The sequence below is a fragment of the Myiozetetes cayanensis genome, unplaced genomic scaffold (genome assembly GCF_022539395.1).
Source record: "Myiozetetes cayanensis isolate MyiCay16 unplaced genomic scaffold, myiCay2020 scf3, whole genome shotgun sequence".
NCBI lineage: Eukaryota > Metazoa > Chordata > Aves > Passeriformes > Tyrannidae > Myiozetetes > Myiozetetes cayanensis.
In genome coordinates, this window is record NW_026087521.1 from 44,466,033 (window position 1) to 44,485,136 (window position 19,104).

Here is a 19,104-nt window from a genome sequence, read left to right on the forward strand (position 1 = left end):
TTTTGACTTGATGTTTGTTCAAATGTATTTGGTCAAACTCAGTTACCATTAAAAAGTAGTGGAAGTAAATTAGAAGAAAACTCAAATAAAATATTCCACTGCCTGTTGAAAGGTATGTAGTCAACAGTGAGTTCTATATGTTAGTGAGTTCTCCCACATAAAGGCTCAATTCACATATGAAGTATAAAATATATTTTTAAAAGTTTCTTTTAAGCCAGCAGGAAGGTAGTCCCATCAGTCTGGGGTAAAATATTTCTGAGAAAACAGTGAAAGCATCCACTTTTCAGGATACCCACAAGATTTATTTATGTTTAATCTGTCAGCTGTGTATCTTTTAAAGATAAGATCCTACTTAAGCTAGTGGGAATATTTACCTGCCCAACATATCAGTACCATACCTACAGAGGCTAGTGGGTTCTTTTTCTGTACACATACAGAGTGGCAAAACCACAGTAATAATCTGTAAATCTAATGAAGACACCTGGCTTTTGTGTGCAAGACCAGTACTCTAATTAAGGACATGACACACTAAATGATATGCTGTGCACAAACAGGAGCTATTCTCAGCCAGCTGAAAGCCTTCCACCAGAATACTGTCCTTACCATTTCTATATTCAGCAGATGCCAAGAGTAGTACATATGTCCTTCAGAAGGAACTACTGAAACATATTACAAACTGCTGAAAATCTTTAGAAGAAACTATTGGAAAGCACTGCAAAAGGGATGTTTTCAGTGTCATTCACCAAAAACTGGCTTAGTTCTTGTTTCTTTGTTCTGCTAGCTGAACAATGAGTATTCAGCATAGACGTGGAATGTATAGGGAAGGAGAGTAAAGATGAAGATCGAGCACTGGATGGAAATCCCAGGAACAGATGTCAAATTAATTGCTTTTGAAGTTATAGTAATATATGACAAAGATGCACTCTCCTACATTTGTAATGAACTTTTCCATTATTTGTTTCATCAGATATTGAAAAGAAATTAAAAAACCAAATACTGTGCAGCTTGCAGACTACTGAAAGGCAGATGGGAATTTTACAGTTTTTTGGTTGGATGATGGGTAGATCTTTAGAAAAAGTATGACTCATCATGATTTTCACAAATGAAAAAGAAACATTTGCTAAAGTCCAGCATTCTGTGCTAAGAAACCCCTGGGTTCTCTTACTGAGCACTTAAGTGTAATTTTCCTGGACACTGTTGAATTTTTCTTGGACTTTATTAATTCCTGATGAAAATTTACGTATTGGTTGTATGAGAAGACATCAAGTGTCATTGCGTAGCATTCTTGCAGATTAAATTGTTCATTACCCAGGCTTGTTGATGAAGACTTGTGACATGGTTTGTAAGGGCATGATTTCTCTAATTAGAATCCTCTTTCTTTAGCTGAATTTAACTGTGGTGGCAGTTGCTGCCATGATCCTCAGAGCTGTGCAAAGTTTATGATACTGATTACACTTTGCACTACAGAGTTCAAATGAAGCTGGCCTTTACTGCAGAAAAGGAAGAAAAATACAGAAATCCAGCCTTTGAAATAAAAAAGGAACATTCAATACTTCAAGGTCAAGTACATATGTGGGAAGCCAGTGAAGGTTCTGCTTTTCGTGACTGTGGGCCCCTTTTCTGAAATTACTGCTTTGCATTTGCCCTCTCCTTTTACTGTCTTCCCCCTGATGCTTTGGTTGAAAGCAGGAAGTAGAGCAGTGGGTGGAAGCTTACACACACAGGAAAAAAAAAATTATAACATTTTCCATGGTCAGAGGGGGTCGGGGTTTGCACAGAGAACAGAGAAACGTTTAATTTAAAATGTGGTGAACCCAAAACTGGTTGTGCCCACCTCTAGGCGTAACCAAAACAGAGCAGGCACATTAAGTTCAGTTCCACTGAAAACACAAACCAAGCACAAAATGCAAAAGGCCAACACAGGATGGTGAAGGTCTCAAGTGATGCAGAGAGAAAATTCCCCAGGAAAGTATTAGTGTGGACATAAACCAGCTGTGTTATTTAATGATGGGAAGCAGGTTCCCTGCAGCTCAACTTTTTATGTTTTCTCGTAACAGCCTAGCATTCCATTTGGGCAATATTCACAGTTTGCAGAGTCACCCAAAAGTCTGCAGATTTTCAGTGAAAAGCCATTAAAGCAGTGTGGTTCTCACTTTGCAATAAGCATGCCTGTTCTTTGTTTCTTGTTTCCTTGCACTCTACATCTCTGTTGCAGTTTCACATTTTTTAATTTTGATAGATTCTGATTAATCATGAAACTTAAAAAATACACCTGAAAGTGACATTCAACTCTTTTTGATACCTCAAATCCCCTTGATGCTCAATAGCCTGCAGAAACTCCTGCAAGTCATCTTCAGAGTAAAAATACAGCCCAGCAGCCCACAGATACTGTGCAGACTCCCATCTTCCTCTCTCTTCCATTTACAACACTTAGCATGTACAAAGAACAGAAACTAGGCAACCCCCAGCTAAGATCACTTTCCTCAAAGTGAAATCACTGCCTCTGATAGCAGTGTCTTCAGTTTCCCTACAACATTCCTTTCCCTCCCTCATGAAGAGAAAGGTTCAGCTGTAGGCAGATAAACACGTGAGAACACGGAGAAATTTTGTACTTTGGAGATGTTGGGACACACTGGCTTCAGTCATGATCTGTCCACTCAACGGCTGAGAGCCTAGGGTGTTCTTTGTGGTGTTTAGGTAGACAGAAAGGGTAAAAACTGTCCTAGTTTAAGCTCACCTGTGAACATGGCACTGCATGTTTCCACATCAGATGGATATCATGGTAACCATAGCCTGAGTAGAAAAAAGAAATACTGTAAGCCTGCAAACTTACTTTCTGTAACAACCTCTTGTTTTCAAGTGCTTGTATCTACGGCAAACAGCTGAACATGAGGTTGAGTTTTTCCAGACAAAGTCATTGTTCTAAAGATAAACAATTATTTTCAAAACTAGGCACAATAACATTGTAGAATTATTGTCTGAGAGGTGAGAGGAGTTGCAAATACCCCTTTCTTGCAACAAAAAATTATCTATTCTCCCACTGTCTTATTTTTTAGCTGAGCTGACTGTTGTTAGCACTCAGTGTGTTTAGCTTATACATACTTAAGCCCCTAAACAGTACCTCAGGAAGGCTAAAGTACACTTTGAAAAGAAATATTTATGGACTGTGTACAGGGAGCAGCAAGAACACAGATACCAAGAGAACAGCTCTGATAAAGCAGCTAACAGGGTACTCTGATAAGAATGCTTCTGCTGTAGTGTGTTGGGACTGGCTGAGACAGAGTTAACTTTCCATATAGCAGCCCTCATAGTGCTGTGCTGTGTGTTGGTAGCTAGAAAGGTGTAGACAGCACACTGGCACAGCACCAAGAATGTCTCTCCAAAATTCCCACCTCACCATAGGCCAAGGCTGGTCAAGAGCTCAGAAAGAGACACAACTAGGACAGCTGACCCAAGGTGACTAAAAGGATATTCCATATGGCATCTACTCAGCAATAAAAGCTAAGAGGAGACAATAGAGCAGGGGAAGGCATTCATTATTACTATGTGTTCTGAAGCCCTGCTTCCCAAGACATGGCTGGACATCACCTGCTGATGTGGAGAATAAATCTTTTGTTTTCCTTTTCTTCTGGTTTATTAAATTTCCTTTTTGTGGGAAAACAGATTTTCTTGTCCCACCTATCCTTCTGAGGAGGGAAGTGATAAAGTGGCTTTGTGGACACCCTGTTAGCTACAATACCACCCCTTTCTCTCCCTGTTTCTATTTTATTTCTTTCCCAAAGAGACATCAGCTAGGGGAAAGTACTCTGATTAGTGAGTTCTCCTAAGTTCAGAGATACAGAGATTGTATTTACAGCTGAAAGCCCAAGTTATTAGAGAGGCTGGAACTGAAACCTGTTTCAGCTTGTAAATCACAGGATTATGTGCCAGGTGCCAAGCTCTGCTTTGATTTGGTGCATCTTAAAGAGATTCCTATCAGAGTGCCCCATATAAACATCCAGAAAAGATCACATTTCTAACCCCACAGCAAGGAACAGGTGTTATTTTCCATGATAACTTTATGAGTTAAAACACTCAGTAGAAATGTTACAAAATGTTCAGTTCTGTTCAAAAATACTTACTAGCTATACATTGAGCAACCCTCCAAATACATGATAACTTCTGGGAATGTCAACCAAAGAATGCACAGACTGGTTGGTAAATTGCCTTTGAGTCAAAAATAGCAAGCGCATTTGTTGAGCAAGGTCATTACAGTAGTTCCAAACTTGTGGTCAGCAAGAGCGTGCTAGATTTTGCTGAGTCTGCAATTTCATAGCAATACAAATATCAACAGACTGGCCAAGCAGCAGAGAGTCAGTTTTTTTGTAACTAAGCACTGCAGGATGTGTTCAAGATTGATTTATTAGAAACTTCATCAGCAGTGGAGTTAGAATTTCCCCATTATAGCCTTTTGAAGTGCAAATGTGAATGAAATTACACCAGATAGCAAAACCAATACGTTTTATCCAAAGCTTTGCATATGATTTTGATTCTAAAATGCACAAGTCTTAACACATTTTGTGGAATGTTTGTTTTTTTCCATCTGGAGATACACTCAGATCCAAGTACATCAAGAGATAAAGTAGTTCCACTAAAGTTTCTCCAGGGAAAAGACATAGCAATCCCACCTATTGAAAGAAACTGCTAATTTACATGAGATGAGGTGATTTGGCTGCAGCAAAGTACATTTCTGGCTGTCTGTCATATCTCTATATCTCATAGTCATTGCTGAACTTTACTATTACAATAATCTGGCCCTGTTTTCCAGCACAGCGTGTATTTTATGTGCATAGGAATTGATAAAAAGATCTCAAAATGAGTTTTGTGGGTGGTGAAGGTAATTGGCATCTTCTTGTGGTTAATTCCATGTGCAGAAAGGAAAAGAATCTGCCTTACTACTTATTGGGAATAAGTAACTTAATTACTTATTCACCCAGCTGTAGTTAATATCTGTAAAAATACCTTCAGTCTTACACCTAGTCAGGAATCACCACAGAACTGTCTTTTTACCATCTCCACCTTTTGCTTTCTTGATCCTCTGGAAAACTCCAGAATATTTTTTTTAACAATATGTAGAATTGAACAGTGTTTTTTCTATAATGTAGCTATAACTGGCTATAGAATGATTTTAAATGAAACAATACACTTTGGGTATATGTCATTTCTATAATAATATTTTGACATTTCTGTAGGATCCTATTAGCTTCCATTCTATTTTGGTATTTCCACAGAAGCCCAAATACCAAACATTTCCATTTCCATAAAATCTATGTTCCTGACTCATTTCTGCAACATCACTGTCTCATTCAAGCAGCAGTCAAGTGACTAATATCTTTCCTTTCAGTTCCTCACTCCACTGCTGCCTGTTCCAGATTTCTTTACCACCTAAACTTATTTTATTTGGTTCTCAAACTTAAGAGGTACCCTGATAAATGTTTTGTGCAAGTGAAAATAGAAGTGCAGTGTGCCTTCCCATGTGCTCTTAAACATGGGCTTTTCAAGGCTCGAAGGGTGGTACGGAAGGGATGAAAGTCAGGCAAGAGACAAGAGGGAGCCTCTGCTTGCTGGTGATAGAGCTGGTAGGGCTGTCAGTCCTGCTCACAGGACCTGCACTCACAGCAGCAATGTACCATTGTCTACATAGCTTGTATAATTTAGCTTACTAAGTAAAATTGCCAAACAAGATTTATTGGGTTATTTTTTCTGCCGGCATTTCGAGGATAGCTGTGTCCTCTCTGAACCACAAATAATACCACCCAAGGACAATGCCAAGGAAATATGATATATAGGAAATTTTAAAAAAAAGAATGCTTCATGGATTTTAATTTGAGGTGGAGGCAAGTTTTAGGAGTATGAATTGCCATTTAGTTAAGAAGGGAGCAGGAAGCAAAAAGAGAGCAGTGGCTGAAACAAACATGTCAATCCAAAATTGCTATTTGTTGATGGTTTTGAGGTGTTGGGCTTGTTTTTTTTTTTTCCTTTTTAAAAGCTGAACATAAAAGTTCTTCTTCAAACACTCAGCCATCTGGCCCTTACTGGATTTCAATGCAGCTCCTGAAATCTGATCTGAATTAATATAGGCAATAGTGTCCTTTGAAGTTAGCAAGCACATAAACACAAAAGCTTTATCAGTAGGGCCATTCATACAGCAGTAAGTGATTGTAGAGTAAATTTATCCTGCCACATACTGTCCCAGCACAAAAACCATTCCCAACAAAGCATCTAATTTCCAGAATGAGATCCCACTCCCTGAACACACACAGTCTCCAGTTACTCATGTGATGTGTGGGACACTAAATAGGAACAAGAGCGCGATTGACCCAGTGACCTCTGGGACAAGCTGCAGGGTTGTTGTGCAGGCTTCTCTGGCCTCAGTTGCTTGATGATTATGTAGCAACAACAGTGTGCTGAACCTTTAAAAAGATCTGAAAACAAGGTTCTTGTTGTATTGTTCAATAGCTATGCACTGTCAAAGTGCCTGACAGGGTCTGCTTCACAGGATGGCACAGGATAAACTGATCTGTAGTTTGTAATTTTATCCCTCTGCCCAGCACAGCATAGCAACAGAGTTTTCTAGCTGGCTCTTCTGAGAGACCTCCTACCCACAACTTCCTTCCTACAGTCCAGATTAGCAACAGCTGCTGTCAGCATTAAGATAGTTCAGAATGTCTGTTTAAAAATATAGAGTAATATTGGGGAACATAGAACAATATAGAATGTTACGAAGTGTCTGATAATCTTTGGAGTGTCCTGTACCATGAGGAAAATCTGCAGGTTTCCCTAAATTCATCAGGACATTGATGTACACCTCAGGAGATGTCACAGTGTAAGGAGCAGAGTCACAACTTCATTAAACTGCAAAGCCAATGATCTGTTGTCTGAGAAAAGTATTTCCTATCATGACCAGCCATGGCCCAATTTACATGAAACTGTGGCAGCTCCAGGATCACATGTTGGATTTTCATACAGCTTTGTTTGTCTTTCTGTATAATTTCAATTCCCCAGCAATTACAATAGAAGTTTCTAACATGGCAGGCATTCTTGCCTTTAGATTTCTCCTGAAAAATTATCAGCAGGTGATAGCTCATGTTCATTACAGCTATTTTGCAGTTTCACTGTTCCCATCTCATATCACAGTCTGATTCAGGGATCTTCTTCTAAAAGACACTTATTTTGATAACATTGTCCAACTGCTTCATGGGAGCTAATAGGAACTAGTAGTTACACATCTTTAGGTAACAGTCTATATCACATCAGGCATGAACTTTCCCTGAAACTTCTGTGTAGCCACTTAAATTTGAATACACATGGCAATGACTCCTCTTAATAGTATCTCAGAAAACTGGTAACAGTTTAGGACAACTCCAACGTTCACTTTATTTCTAGCTAACAAACAAATTAGATAATATTTTTATTTCAATAGATCAGGTGTTCCTTTACCAAGGAAAAAAAAGGCCCTTTTGAATTTTTTGAACTGCATTTCTGTCATAGACAACATATAAATAGTTTCCAGGCTCTCACTATAATTTTTAAACCAATAAAAAATACATCCAGCTCTGCACATGGCTTTTTCCTATTATTAAATTATTTTCATATGACACATTAACATATTTTTCTGTCTCATATTTTCCTTTGTGCAAGATTGTCCTGGTTCCAGCCAGAACTTGGTTAATTTTTACAGTAGCCAGGAGGGGACATGGCCAGGACCCTGAGGTTATTCTATACCACCTTACATCATTTCTGGGGAAAGGGGAAGGGCTCTCTTCCAGGTCACCATATGGTGGTGAAGGGAGTTGTTGTTTTCTATTTTTGGGAGGTTTCCATATGAATCGTTTACCTCTTTCTTGCACCCTCTGTATTGTTGCTGTTACTGTTCATTTTTTTTATGTCTTTGTTGTTTCCAGTAAATTGTTCTTGGCTCAACCCATGATCTTTACCTTATGTGTCTCCAGTTCTCTTCCCGTTCTGTGGCAGAAGGAGGGAGTGAGTGTCACAGGGTTTGGAGAGTTTCAGTGGGAGCACTAAATTAGGGAGTACCATTCCTAAGGCACAAAAAAGATACATAAAATTAAAGTCATGTCTAAACTTAATATGCAAGTGATCAAATGATTCGGCAATACACTGATCTGGATAGTTTATTCCAGAAGAACTTTGTCTTAGTGGTATTCATATAATAATTTTTCTGAGACTTGCAGGAGAGTTTATAAACTTGACAGGGTCAAAACATAATTCTGGTCTTTTCCCATGGCACTTCAGTACATTTATCTGCTGAAACCAAACCTCTCTCAAGTTTTTATTCAGTTCACAGTTGGAAAAAGCCTAGTTTCTATGTCTATAGCAGAGGCTTTACCAGACCCTTCTGGCAAACGGAAGTTTGTACACATATTTATCTAAAATAGAACTCTTACAAAAACAAGCAAACAAAAAGGGACATTTTCACATCTGTAGATTTAGACCCAAGCAAGAAACTTGCCTTACTTTTTGTTGGGGGTTTGGTGAGTTTGGTTTTGGGGTTCTTTGGCAGCAGTCCTTTCAGAGCAGTGCTCCTATGAGTTGTCCAGGACAAGTTCTTTTTATTATCATTCCTTATTGTCCCCTTCCTGTGAAGTCTTGAACACACTCCTGCAGTTTCTCAACATCTACCCACTGCAGAACTATGTTTCACCTTTGTATAATAATGCTTCTTGGTGACTGATTTGGGCAGCTGAATTAAGCATAAATGTCCTCATATTCTGCTCCAGAGAAGTGTTGCATCCCTAACTGTCTGCTGAGGCAAGTACAAGATGCTGCATTGAGCTTCACAGCGACCAACTTGTACTCTGTAGTATGTTCATTTTTCTCCTAGGTACCTTATTTTTGCTATGTTTTTGTTTGTCTAGGTTTAGTTCATCCAATCTTGTTCTTTTCAGAGCTGTCCAGAGCTCCTGGACATGGTCTTCCACTATTTTTTCATCAGTCAAAATCTCTTCTTAGACCACCAAGACTAGTCGCATTTCATACTGAAACAACTTGAGTGCCTAAGCCAACCCAAATAGGATCTCAAGGAACCTGTGTTTTTGTAAAGGGGTGTGGAATGTGAAAATCTTCTGCTCAGTTTCCCGCATGGCACCAGCCAGCACCTTCCTGGTGCATCAAGCATATAAAAATATCCAACATTTAGCCGTTTTTGAAAATAATATTTTCCTTTGTAGGTAGAGGTAAAATGTCCTATTTCTTATGTATTTGCTTAAGTATCTGATTCTATAAATAAGCAGCTGTTTCCATCTACCTTTCCCCATATTATCTCTTCATTGATGATACACCCAGAAATTTCAGACGATGAAGTACACATCACATGGATAAATGTTTCTCCTACTCTCTATTCCATCACTAATACTTAACCGTACAAAGAACTGCTTTTGACGACAGGAGGTTATGCAGCCTAGTGACCCTGTTCTGACCTCCAGGGTGTTCTTTCATTAGTTGATGCTTATTGCTACAATATTGGTGTTTCTGCACTACTTTGCTTCCTTGCAAAAGCCAACCTTCACCCATACTCCTCACAAGATCTTGGTCTTGCTATTGATCATCATTAAATAAAGTCTGCTCTATTTGGAAGGAATAACAACAAGTTTTACAATTATCTTCTCCTCCTGTCAAGGACTGGTTTGAGCAATGCAAAGAGGGAAAGTCCAGACTGAGGAAGCCACAGATGCTTCTGAGCTGTTGGCTGCAGCTAAGTATCAACTTCGTTTTAGGTGAAATCCAAATGTGCGCCCAGCTGTCTCCTGCCTCCCACAGTGCCAGCATTCTGGTTTCACAGGAAGGCAGCCTGTACACATGTGCTGAGCTGTGTAGCATTGCCTTAAGGGAGACAGATGCCCTTGAATTAGGGCTGCAAGAGCACTGAGATATCAGTCATACAGCTCTCCTTCTCCCAAAGTATGTGTCTTCCCCCACCAATATGATTTCACAGGCTCCACGAGAGGTCCTACGCCAGCCTTGAGGTGTCCTGAGTGAGGCAGGAGGGAGAGCTGTCTACCAGCCTCACGACTCATAGCCTGGTGGCAGTTGCCCTTTCACCCACCTTTTCACAAAAAACCCTGTGACATCATAACTTCTGCTCAGGATGTGGGTCCTGGTTCTTTTTTTTACATTCCCTGACATTACAGGGAGCTAGAGACCAAGCTGTGGATTTGCACAGAGTCTTCTATATGGGAATGCAAGATTGTTTACAGTATTTCTGGATTTGACAGATGTCTCAGATGTTGTATAAATGCAGGCAAAATTTCCCAGCTGTTGGCCTTCTGGATCATTCATTCAGGAATGTTTCCTGAACTGTATTTGTGGGGCATTCAGCATGAGAAGGGTCTCTAGGCAAGACAAGGGCTCAGAAAAGTACCATAACAAACACAAAAACAGTGGTCATGGCACATTAAGGCATTTTTCTCACTGCTACAAGAAACAGTGATGGTAAAAATCAATTGTTCTAAGATTAGAAGCAGCAGAGTTGCCCATGGAGTTGGCTGAGCCATCAACACACACGAGGCAATTGCCACTTCTTTTTCCAGTTAGGCAGAGGATTTTGCATTAGGTCTGCCTCCCTGGTCATTTAGGGAGGCTTTGTGTGAAGGCAAGTAGCAGATTTTTTTTATTTCTTCCTTTTCTGCATTTGTTGTAAAGAGGTATGTGCTCCCCCAGCAATTCGTGTTACCAACAAATCAAAGATATTTTTTTGTTACATAAAACTTTCCAAAGAAGAAATACGCATCAAGCCCAGGCAAAGTCCTAAACACTTGTATATGACAAATTTCTCTCTTCTGCCTTGAAAGGCTTTTATATTTGTGTGAATTTCCAAAGGCAGACCATGAATAATGTTAGACACTGAAGCCAGGTAGAGTTTTCTTCTCAGAGATTATTCAGAGTAAGTCTTACCATTGCAAGTGTATTTTTGCCAATTACTCTGTTTCATTCTCTAGGCAAGGGCACAGCCAATGCTCAGTCACTTCAGTAGCTCCCTAGCCTGCCTAAAAATGGGGCCAGACTTGTGGGGAGGTTTCCTATTCTGTAAACTCTGGGTTTTATGTCCTGTTGTTCATTGCTCAGCAGTGCCCAGGACTATGACAGCCTCACACCAAGCAAGCCCGTGTGTAATTCATCAGCAACTACAGAGGTAGATGGAGCCCCTGGTGGTCTAGTGGTAAGGGCGCGGCGCTGTCATCACCGCCGAGCTGTCACCGCGGCACTGTCATGCCAAGGTCCAGGTTCAATTCCCAGGCAGGGCCACTCCCGGGCTGATGGAGCTCGTTAACCCTTAAAAAGGCAACCCATCTACGTCCTAAGGACCTCGCTGCCACTGTCCAAGCTTGCTTGGCCCCGGCAGATGAACCTTAGGATTAAAGGGTGGGCTCAGTTCCGCGCACACTGTGTCTCACCTAAAAAATCCAATGCGCAGGCTGGAAGGTGTAAAGACCTTCCCCAGATCTTCGCTCGCGAAGACTGGCCATTATTATTTACAGAGGTAGATTGACATCAAATACAAACATCTCCATTCCTTACTATGTACTGTTATGGACTTAAAAGCATAAGTTCCTATGCATGTGACCAAAGCAGGACTCAACAGTCTAGCCTGAAATTGCTTACCAAGAAGATCGCTTCCATATTGCATTTGGGAGATGTTTATTTGAGGACTTCTGGGAATGCAGGAACAGTGAGCAGTCCTTGCTCTGGTAGCAGACCCACTCGCACAAATCACCCAGACCATGCAAGAGGGTTTAGGGGTAGCAGTGGAACACAGCAGAATGTAATGTGCCTTTCTTCCCTGAAAGCAATCAATGTTTGACCCACACCAAAATGGCTGGTGGTCTGCTTGGGACATTGCAGGCATGCTTCTCTTGTAATCACTGTTTTCTCTAGAAGGGCGATACTAATTCAATAATGCAACAACACCTAACTGCAGAGTCGTGTCATCATCTTTTCCTGCATATCCGATTGGAAGATATTAGTCACAGTTCCTTTCACACAGATTCAGAGGTGAGGGCTAAGGGAGAGCAAAATTAGTCATGCCATAAACCAGTGCAAATCTATTAGGTGGTAGAGAAGACTGTGAGAAAAATTTGGCCAGACCTTCTAACCTGAACAGTCAAAACACAAACATATACACTAGTCTCAAAATGCAAATGTCTCAGATACTTGTGTAAAAGCAGTTATAGCTGCTACAGACGTAAGACTTTGATTGACATATTTAGGGCTTGGTCATTTGATGCCTTGTAAACAACCTATAATAGTGCCTTAAAATTCAGAGTCAAGTGTGCAGGCCAATGAAGTTGTTTATAGATTTTTAAATGACCCTCTGAAAAATCAGTGCAATTGGATGCTGTGATCCTTGTGACTGAAACAAAAACAAGGCATTTCAAAAACTTTTGGAATGCTGCTATGTTGCCAGTATGCCATGTAGCTTCATTTCTGAGACAATATTGATCTTTCAGTCTGCACTTACAGCAGTAGCAATGGAATTTATATACAGTGGAAAGTCTTTGCTGTTGATTTCACCTCTGGCTAAAAATCTAGTCAACAATACTTCTGGAAAATCCTGAACAAATGATAGCATCTGCTTGATACTTATTGCCGTTTATAATCAAGGCTGTGTATTCTAGCCTTAGCTAGAAGTATTTGCTATTAGTACAAATGGCATGAGAAGCATACATGGCAATGCAGAGGTAGCTGCAAAAAGCCGTGTGTGATTGCAAAAGCTGAATAACTCCAAGCACTCTATGTTCCTGTAACAGAATAACGCCTCCCAGATTTTGTCCAGTTTTGGATTCCAGGACCTGGGTATAACACGTTCATTTTGATCCTCTGATTGCACATTTTTCTCCAGTGGCTGTGTTAGCCTATGATAGCTTCCTTTTCCTGTTTATGAGGATATGTTTTCAGACTCCATTGTGAATTTATCAGCAGGAGTTGCTCCTTTTCAATACTGCCTAAGGTAAACAGCTTTCCCTTCTCATGTCCTTTCAACACAGCTATATTTTTTTTTTTTTTCCAAATGAAGCACAGCTATGACCCAAGTTATAGCTTGAACTAGTTTTTATGGTATTAACGGTGTTCTTCCATGAACAGGCAGGCTCCTAAGTTTATATGATTTGTGTTTCCTAACATTAGCATGCAATCTTGTTGCTAGAATAACATAATTTCTGCATTGGAGATGGTTCAAATTTCTCCTGCAAGGAAGTATTCTTCAGTGTTCCTTTCCAACTATACATTAAATATACAGAACAGTGAATGATGTATGCCCAGTTGTGTAGACTAGTGTTGGATTTTTCAAAGTAGTTGCACTGTGACAAAAGCTTAAGTCTGTAATTTCAGTTTTACAGTGTCTGAGTTGTGGATGTCTTGGGTTTGAGTGTGTTTAATGAGTGTGTTTAACAGGTCATCATGTATTTAAAGGTCTGGTAAGCTGGACATGTGCAATAAGAAAATACAGATGCTTACATTGTTTACTCTAAGGCATTTAGAATGAGTCAATGTCTTTGATTCAACTTAGTGCCAATTTCTTTACATGTGTTGGTCTTTCTGTCTCTAACCAAGTAAACTGTACTGCAACAGTCATAACGACTCCACTTTACATAAAGTTATTTAATGAACATGAAGTTCTAGAATGAGATGTCATTTGAGTTTGTTGTGGGTTTTCTACAATTTTTTTGTGATTCATCTTTTATTTAATAAATAAATGCCTATGTAAAAAAAAAAAAAAAAAAAGATAAAATAATAATCAAGTATTGTCACATTGCACTAATTGTACTATCTGAAAGAAACCACTATATGTTGGATGCCTTCATAGGCCTGGTCTGAAAGATGCCGAATTAATTAATTGATGCTTCCTATTAAGCATATTGAAAGTTTAATTGTTGCCTTGTCAACTGTTTATACTAACTAGTCACTAGATTGTAATTTCCCTGTTTTGTTATCATCTTTTATTTGCCAGATTAGATTCTGATTTTGTTAGACAGTGTAGACTTGATGCTCTCTAACCAAAGGACCTTGAAAAGACACAAAGTAGGGGTCATTACAACTTCTCTTCACAGTCTTCATCTTCGGTTCATCACAAACTGCCAAAAAGTTGAACCTTGTTTTTATTTCAGAAAACCAGCAAACTAATTGCCAGATATTTATGATCTATATGGATACAAATCTTTATGAAATATAGTCTCAGTTTGGAAGTTGATTAACAGTGCATAGTTAAAGCATAATTATTTTATTGTGCCTTTTGCCAGAGTATGAATAATTCATTACCCTTTTTTAACAAAACCAAGAACGGGTTGATTCATGATCTTGATCCACAGCCAGAATTATAAAAAACACATAAACACTGGAACAGCTCAGGATTTGGAAAGAAGAGAGGAAGACCAGGCTCCAAATTCTATCTAGATTATCCACTTCAGCATTCAGAGGTTATATGGTAAGAGTTATGCTGTGTAATAGATGGAAAAAATATGCAACTTACTACTTGCAAAACACTGCTGAAACCTGACCATTTAGGTATTCCATCAGCCTTATGAGCTGGCCATAGTCTATCTTCATGGTACCATTGCTGGTGTGTTGACTATGGTCTCATTTTAGTAGGTGAGTCAGAAAGGTGACTGTGACCAAAGGAGACAATGTCTAGAAGTTAAATTTATTGCTCATATTGCACCCTCTACTGTCTAACTCCTATAACGGTTCTGGGTAAAGTCTGACTCCTTGTTGGTCTGTGTTAGTGGACAGAGAAGCAATCCAAGGGAAAAATGTCAAAGTAAAGAAAAAGGCCACATAAGTAAGACACAAATCTGCTTGAGAAGATAAGAAAGAGTGACTAGGAGTTTCATCAGATGGCTGATGAGTTAAGCCAAAACCTTTAATCCTGATTGCATTACAACTCTGAGTTCAATGGGAGATCCTCTTTAATGAAGTCAACAGAACATTGCCAGTAGAATGTGATCCATAGGATTAGAAAGCCCATCTGCCTTCCTAGACCATTTCATACACTTAGATACATTAGATACACTGATGCTAAAAGTCCGTCAAAGTGTCAAAGCAGCTCTGTGGAGTACTGGGGCCAAAGCTGTCCTTAATTAGACAAGGCATCTCATTGATGATCACAGGCAAAACACATTGAGCTGCCAGGTTAGGAACATGATATAAGCACTGGAACAGGATGGAGAGTGGGCAGTTTTTTACCTTAGGTTGCACCCCAAACAGGAGCACCTTGTATGAGAGTATATCACTGCCCCACATTGTCCCATTAATCATTCTGATTCACCAGCGCGTGCTACTGAACACAGTCTTCAACACTAAAATGCTCATCCTGACTCTAAATTCCTACCCAAAATGAGTTACCGATGACTCAAGAACCAGAGCTAGCTTACCTGTTAGATCCCACAGAGGAATCTAGAGAGTGAGACTAAAATTTGGACCCTGATCTCAAGCATCTGAAGATGTGTTATTCAATACAGAGATAAATCCATCTCTAGACAGGTGAGTCTGCCCACCCTCGCTGAGGGTGTAAGACAGGTGGGATGGACCCATCCCTGCTGGTATCCCTCATTCTTCACTGACTATAGAGAGAATCTAAATAATGAGTTTGAACTAGATGTTTAACTTTCTCCCAGTTCACCCAGGGAAGAATTAATCCTACCCATAAAGCCCCATCTTGCAAGGCTTACAATCCAAATGGACGTGCAGCACAGGCATGTCATAAGGAGAAAAGGCACCAGAAGAAGAGTGGAAGAAAGAGCATATCTATATATTTACAGATGAAGCTGACTGACAGGAAACAAAACCACATAAAATATGAGAGATATTAAGTCCATGGTGATAACAGTAATTACTCAGTATCATGAGAGAAAGAGGCATTTCAATCTTTGTTTCAATTAAAAAAATTAAAACTTTACCAAAGGTCCTTCTGATCTCACTTTGGTTAGTATAAACATGGCACTATTCTATACATGCAGTAGAGACAAGCAGATATTTACTGGAGTGGGAGAATATGGTGTCAAGTTCAGTCTCTGGACAGTATTACGGAGGACTCAGCACTCCCAGCACTTCCAGGGCAGCGCTTAGGAGATTACCAGGAGATAGTCGGTGGCAACCTACGTGATCCTGTTTGTGACAGTGCCCTTATGGTCAGCTTTTCACAAGACAGGATTTAATACAGCAGTTGACCTGATTCAGACTTCCTTTTATTGCATCCAGGCATGGTAAAAAAGCCCCAGAGTTTAGTCCTCTCAGAAACCAAGCAAATGCACAGATCTGCTGCAGTTATTTCAGAAGTGTATCTCAGGAGAGTTGCTCAGTTTGCATCACGCTCTGCTGTTGCTCAGGGATACTGTGGTCATAGGGACCAACAAAGGAACAAATTCCCTTCAGTTCATTCTGAGGGAGGAGACATGAAATTCCATTAAATATAAGGTCTTCCTTTAAGCTTGATACACCAGTGTCCATTACGCTGTAAGGGGCAGTTTATCCCACTTTCCTTTTAAACCCTCAATATGATCTGCTTTCCTTTAAAGCATTTATGGCAGAGGAGGGAATTACTGCAGCAGCTAAGCAAGGAGTCATACTTTAGGATACCTGTCAGTTGAGATTTTTTAAAGCAGAGACTTAACAAGAGTGAGAGGCTTTAAAAAGCAGGCTACACAGAACAACAGACAGAGAGGAGCAGGAGACTACTTACTGTAGTACTTGGACTTGACAAGCAACCTTTTCCCTCTTTGACTTCTGTTATTTTAGGACAGTAATCTGCTACTCTGAGATTGCTGTCCTTGGCAGAGACTGAAGCCAACACACGGGTATCCTTGCTTATAACTGAAACACAGGGTAGAAATGAAATATCAGAGCCTAGATTAGGTGGAGTGCACTGCAAAAAATATCCTCTCCTCTTCTATTATCCTCTCTGCTTCACAGCATTTGGCACCAACCTCAGCCTTTCTTGATTGTGAGTGCTGAATGTGTTAAAGACAAGGGAGAGCTCGCAGCCAGTTAATGGTTGCCAAAAGTGTAAACTTTGAATTAGAAAGACCTATGCAGAGTTCTTGTCTTGTAAGAGCTTCTAACGTTGGCTACAAATGGCTCTGGTTTATACCAGTGGAAATGTAGTGCAAATAAACATTTGACAGAAAAGCCATGGATTGCAAATGTTGGGTGACTAAAACACAACCATGGATGTAATCTGTTCTCTTAGTTACCTGTGATTTCTAATGCAAATAAACATTAAATAAAAAGGAAAGTATTCATCCCACATTTATGGTGACTTTTACAAGTTGCTTCAAGATAGGCACAAAATCAAATATGCCAGTAGTTCCACCAGGAATGGACATGATACAAAAAATTGTTTTCCTGCACGTGCAGGCAATGGCACCTCCTGTCCAAGCTTGTGCAGATCATATTTTCTAGGAGCCCCCCTAATAACCACTACAGGATCAGAAGAGATATGTACATAGTCTGAGTCTGTAAGAAAAAGGAGATGTTTGAGGCTGGTCTCAGGAACATACTTGTCATACAAGGTGCAGCAGACCCAGGTGCCACAGGTAAATACAGGACAGGCAATTGCAACATTCAGAGCTTAAACCCTGACCATGTCATTGCATGCAAAGGACACATATCTAAGCTGATTTGACCAAGGCTGGGGATATAACACTCTGTGTTAGGAAACGCTCTATATCAGGAGACCAAGCTGCTTTTTGTGTAGTGAAAATTCAGCAATTTAAGTATGTAACAAAAGCATAAAAATCACAAAGCATCAAAATAAATTATTCTCCTCAAACAGCATCTAGTAAATCAGGACAGCAGAGCTCAGAAACACAAAACAAGTGTTGTTTCAGTAGAACAAAGTGACAGGGCCAACAGCAGATGCACTTCTTGGCACTAAGTTCTGCAAATTTTGTAAGCAGCAGGGATGAACCTGTTTCACCAAAGATTAAGTCTACACAAAAGCATTGCATTCAGCATTGAGAAAGAGACTCATCTATTGTACTGGCAAGCAGCACGAAAGATACAGTACCCTGGAGACAAATTGCAAGGCCAGTTAGAAACACACTTGCCAACCTGAAAAGAGAGGCAGCACAATGGTAACCAGTGAAGAAACAGCTGAGCATGGTGGCACCAGGCTGTGTCTTTCAACCCATGCTATCAACACTTGTTCATCTAGCCAGCATATTGTGAAGAAGTGCCTGTCACTCTCCATTTGGTCACAGAGAGATGAATAGGACCCAGTGTCAAAGGAGGCAGGTTAGGGTCTTGGGTTTGTTTTCTTTTAGTACTCAACAATATTGGCAAGGCTATAGTTACATGATAAGGCTGGCCATGTGCAAATTTATATGACAGTTGTGATTTATTACTGACATTAGAGAAATGCCAAGAAGACTCAAGGAGATTTTGGAAAAATACAGGACAACATCAACACAGCTTGTAAGAAACACACTTCTAGCACTTCACAATCATACCAAATTCAACAGCAGGAAAGTGTGACTGTTGGTCAATTTAATGTACAGCATCCATAATATGTGTAGTGGACAATCCCATCTAGTTCAATATTTTAAGCTATAAAAAAGCATCAATTCTTTTACCAACTTTAATCCCCTTTTTAGTAGTTAAGGCAGAAGCTCACTTTTGCAGCTGAATTGAGAGAAAAAAATCAGTCATAAAATGTTCCATTGTATGAATTATGTGCAAGCTTCAAGCTAAAGGAAAACTGAATATTTTTGTGAAAATTTTCTGTGCCTCTGGTCCAAGTAATTTGATAAAAAATGCTCACAATTTTCTTTGCCATTTGAATTACCCTCAAAAAGAATCTAAGAAAGTCCTTTTAATGGCAGTGGATGAAAGGCCATTGCAGTGGCCAGTGGTTTTTTTAAAACACTGAAGTTTTTTGGTGTAAAAAGTGTTCCTAAAGCACATACTATTTAATGATCACAGCAAACTGTAAGCTTTTAAATACTCTTCTTTGGGCTTTTTCCTTGGAAGAAATCAGGCACTGCAAATAATCTGAGGATAATAACTCATTACAGCACAGGCAGTTTGATGGAGAAATGAGTAACTGGACTGTCA